The following is a 5,284-nucleotide window of genomic DNA, read 5'->3' on the forward strand; positions in this document are numbered from 1 at the left end:
ACCTAGGTTCACTGATTTTAAACATTGTTAGGCTTTACTCTTATATTTCTTTTTCTTGCTGAATTTATGACAGTGTTACTTATATTAACGAAGAGCAGTTGTGTAAATTGTTCCCTTCTTGGAGCTTAAATCCCACGTTAGATCTTTAATCCTTGTGGGGTTACCTTTTGGTATATGGTATGAGACTTAGGAATCTATTTTCTTCCAAGTGGGTAGGTAATTACGTTCTGATTTATTATATAAATCCTCTCACACTTAAATTTGAAAGCTTCCTTTATTTTGCCTTATATCTGTCTGTCTCTATCTATCTATCTATCTGGATCTAATTCTAGACTCCCCTACTATCTTCTGGCATATTTGTCTATTCCCATGCAATTTGATGTACAGTATGCTTATAGTAAGTTTCAGAACCTTGTAGGGCATGTTTCCTTCTCTGTTTCTTGGGTCTTCACATGGATGATAACTGTACTCTCCGCAAAGCGGTCTAGCTGACTCGAGCATCGGTTCACCTGGCAGTAGTAAGGAGATGGAGTGCTGAAATAGCAGAGCTCATTCTGTCTTTTACATATTTTAAAGGTTGTATTACTTGAGGGCCGGCCGAGTGGCTCACTTGGTTAAGAGCTCGCTCAAGAGTGTGAGCTCTGAGCAACAGGGTCGCCGGTTCGATTCCCGGCCCGAGCTGAGCTGCTGTTGAGCTGCCAACAGGTGGCAGGATGGCTCAGCTAAAACAAAAAAACCCAAACAAAGGTGATATTACTTGTAGGGAAAATTATAGAGCAGATATGTGTTTCTTCTTTGTATTTAATTTTAACTTACAAACAAAAGTAAATTTACGTATCTTATTAAGTTTTGTAGATAGCATTCTCAAATACATTGTCCGATTCTTCTACTCTTGGCATCTCTATTTTATAATACACTAATTTCTATAGCGAAAAGAACTTAGAGGTATGATCTCTGTAGAAGACTAGATCACATATAGGTCTATTATTTATATTCCTAAATTAATGGTCACAAGATCGCGTCATTAACCCACGGCATCGGCAGCATCTCCTCACTGAGCTGTGAGGAGCCCAGCCGTGTCTGCACCCACGGAGCAGCGTATTGTCGTCATCCCCGAAGTGCTGGCTTCCCTGCCCTGTGTCCAGGCTGATAGTCCCTAAGAGCCTCGTATATTTAGGCAGCTGCAAGTCTGAGCCCTGGTAAGCCTGTACATATGACGAGTTCACAGGCCCCTGGAATTTTCCATTTAGAGTGAAACCTTTAAAAAAATCAGTCCTCAGAGAAGGGTTTGCAAAGCCCCCCTTTATTCATTTGGTTATCAGGATGCTGGAATGCATACGTTATATAGAGCGGACCACTCCGTGACCTTACTTTGCCTGAATAACTATCAAATCAAGTATGAAAAACAACAGATCAAGTGCATTTGGTTTGTTGTTAATAACTGATTAATAACCAAGGAGCGATAATTATCCTCAAGTTCTGATTTGTGTCGACTATTCCTACCCATATGTAATGACAGTAGCACTTTTTTATGGAGAANCTTTAGAATCGCTAGTGTAAAACAATTTATAAGTAATGACATAGCCCCTAGAAAACAACATCCAACAGTGACTGTTTTAAGGCTACTTTCGTGAGTTACTTTGAATCATAGACTCTTGCAGCATTTTAGAGCTGCGGAGATCAAGAAGTCATCTGTATCATGTGCAAATCACAGAGTAACACGGTCACTTAAGTCATTCTAAAATAAAACCCTGATGTGACTGCCATTAAGTTGAGGAATTGCCGCAGAGAACCACCTGAGGCGTGGAACTGAAGTTGGCTCTGAAGTGATAAGAGTAAAACTCAAAAGGAGAATTTATTTGAACAGAGAAACCTATGCTATACCTAAGGCCTTTTTTATTTTCAAAAGAAGAGAGATATGAAAATGGAATTAAGAAATGACCAAGTTTGATGACTTAATACTTAGGGGGTGATTCACAAAGTAGAGAAGATGTTTAATTACAATTGTTAATATTTATTATTTACAAAAAGAAACCAATGAAGTGAAAGAAACCCTATATGTCTCAATTTGTGATGAACTCTATTAGACTGAGTATGACTTGAGACCTCCTGCGAGAGTTCTGTCACCAGCCAGTGGCAGACTCGGAGGCAGAGAACTTTGGAGTCAGACAGATAGGGGCTCCGGTTCCCAGGCTTTACCGCTAACTAGCTCAGCAACCCTGGGCACATTATTTTTTAGCGCTTAGTTTCCCAAAATGTAAAGTGACTATAATAGTACCAACCTTACAACAGGATTGCCAAAGGAATTTGAAGTAATAAATGGAAAATGCAAGGATTATTGGCATTGTGAACAGTAACATTGCTGAGTAAATAATTATAATTAGATTGCTTCCAAGTTAATTTAGTGGGAGGCTAGTAGCATAGAGTATACACTGTGGAGATGCTAATATCTTAGCTACTACTCGTGTTGAGAGCAGATTGCACGTGGCCCTTGGCACACTGTTGGGTATGAGATAAAACACAAAAAGTGTTAGTGCATGTTGTAGGGAAGTATGTTCACCATATGTAATTTTAAATGCCGCAGTTTTCATGGAGTCATGTTTGGAACCAGTTTTAGAGCTCTGGGTTTTTCCCCTCCTGTCTTCCTCTTATTTGGAAAAGAAAGAAAAAAAAAATAGGAACGAGAGTCCGATCCCTTTATCCAAAAATTCCAGATTAAACCCATCCCGATCTTATGATTTTAATTGAAATTGCTAATATGACTTTAAGCTGACCTGTGTAATCTCCTAAGTCACACAAAATTGGAGTTTTTTGGCAGGTCCTGTGCGGAATTAATGTGATGGCCTCCAACACAGAGTGATTCATTTTGGCAGTGGATCCTCGGCTCCAGCAGTTTGCCATTGACTGGATTTGCTTTTATTTATTTGACCAAGTCATTCTCCTATGACTCGTTGTAATCTGTTTCTCACTTTTTCTTAAGATTCTGCTAAGAAACGCACATGGGAAAATTTGCCATGTTTTCTTGGATAAATGGACTCCTTTCTTAAAGCTGTTGAATGGGCACAGGAGCTGCTTTAAAACGGTTTTATACTGTAGAACGCAAATGTAGAGTGAAAGTAGAGGCCTGTTAGGCTCTTCTATGTGAGGACACGTGGTGATGTGGGCAGAGAGGTACATGATGTGGTTGAGTGTGATGAGTTTTGACCTGAAAATAACTTCNCAAGTACTTGAGAGGAACAAGGAGATAAGACTAAGAGAGATTAATGCCTGATTCTGAAGCAGAAGCAGAGAGAAGAAACTCAAGGACTTGAAGAAGAGAGTTCCATGATCAGATCCATGTTTGAAAAGATAAAAGCGGTGGCTAATGGGAAAGGTGGGCAGGGGGTGAGGCGAGTAATCCAGCAAAAGCAGCAGATTCAGGTCAAGACCATGGTGGCACAGGTGGCGGGCACGCGAGGACTCGAGAAACACTCGTAAGCCTTTCCAAGATGACAGGCTTGGTATCTGATTAGATATAGAAAATTAAAGGTGAGAGAGAGATTTCTGGTTTTGACAGTCGAGTGACTGGTGATATTTTGAATGGAGAAGGAGTGCAGGAAGAGAAGCAGATGTGCTGGGGGGATAACGTGGCAAATGATGAGATGGATTAATACTCCGGATTCTTATGGGCATCTGAGTGCAGGTGCGAGTATATAGTTGGGAGTCCCCCTTTGGAATTTAGGAAAGAAGAAAGAGCTAGAAAAAAGTATATGGACACCACAGTACTTCTGTGATAATGAAAAAATAAGAAATGATGAGATTTTTCCATTGAGAGGATATACAGAGAGAAAGAAAGGCAAGTTTAAAACTCTGGGGAACATTAGCATTCAAGGGGACAGGCTAAGAAACCAAGCGCCAAAGGGCCACTTACGATATGACTGAAAAGTGACATTGGCTTTGGCAGTAGGGTCTCGTCTGCAGATGTAAGTAAATTAGGTTTTGGTGTGTGTGGGTGGGGGAGGGGTGCTGGGGGTGCCGTCTTGCGGGAGCTGAGGCATCAAAAAAGAGAGAGCAAATTCAGTTACCTTTCAGGAAGTTTGGTGGTGAAGGAGAGCAGACGCAAAGTGATAGCTTAAAGGTCAAGGCTAGATGGGCTTTATTTTTTCTCTAGGATGGGAGAAACTTTGGCATGCCTGCAGTCAGAGAGGGAAGTTGCCAGAAAAAAGCACATGGTGATCGGCAGACTGGCGGTGATTTCTAGTCCTAGAAGTCAGGAGTATCTGGGACCTGGGATACAGCTAGAGGGGTTCACCATAGAGTANGAGGCAAATCAGTCGCCGGCTTCTGGATGGCTGCTCACGGTGACTGCTGGCTACACACGGTAGCCCATGGCAACCCACCGCATCAGGGGCTGCAGCTTACGCCTTTGCCAGCGACTCACGGCAGCCCGGCTCCAGGTTGAGCTGTTGTTCAGCATCTCAGCTGTGGAGGGCAGTGTCACTGGCCCTCGTGGGATCCGAACCAGGACCCTCTGGCGTCCCAAGCCAGCTCTTAACCAACGCGCCACTCTGCCGGTCCTGAAGAGCTGATTTTTTAGTTATCAGAATTTGTCCCTGCATATTTTACCCACTTCTGTATCTCTTGATTAGATTTAGTTTGCTCTCATTTTCATAGCTTACTTAGTAAATATTGCTGGTAGCCTTAATATGCCTTAAATATTTCCCAGACAATATGAACTGTGATATAATTGAGATCTTAAAGTCAGTCCTTACTATGAGTCATGTAACTATTGCACTAAATGACTAGGCAGGATTATTGATGGGAGCCTCGCGATGTCCTGTGATGGTTCAGCCTTTGTACTTACGGTGAGACTCACACTGGTCATGACTAGCCCGTGGGTGGGGGTGAGGTGGTGGAGCAGGACCCTCAGGGGCAGAAGTGATGTAACTGAATGTCTGTCACGTGTGAGACTTACAGAGGTGTTTGGTTTTACTAATTCTTGGTTTCTCAGAAACTAAAAGGGAGTGGAGGAAAGTACAGACCAGTGATTTTTTTAATTGGAGAAAGAATAGAAGGTTTCATTTAAAATTGCTATTGCAGTGAGAAGTGCTGACACAAAATGGCTGGAAGATAGTAGCTTACACTATGATCCATGTAATTTAATTGCTGAAAAATCAAAGGGTATGTAAATGTTTTGTCACTATTTGTTTAGTTAAGAAAAAATAGCCACAATAGATGAAAAATATTTAGAATATCTTCTAAAGTTTGTAGATACATTTTAAAGAATCCCAGATGAATTAAAAAA

The sequence above is a fragment of the Hipposideros armiger genome, unplaced genomic scaffold, assembly GCF_001890085.2.
Source record: "Hipposideros armiger isolate ML-2016 unplaced genomic scaffold, ASM189008v1 scaffold_1629, whole genome shotgun sequence".
NCBI lineage: Eukaryota > Metazoa > Chordata > Mammalia > Chiroptera > Hipposideridae > Hipposideros > Hipposideros armiger.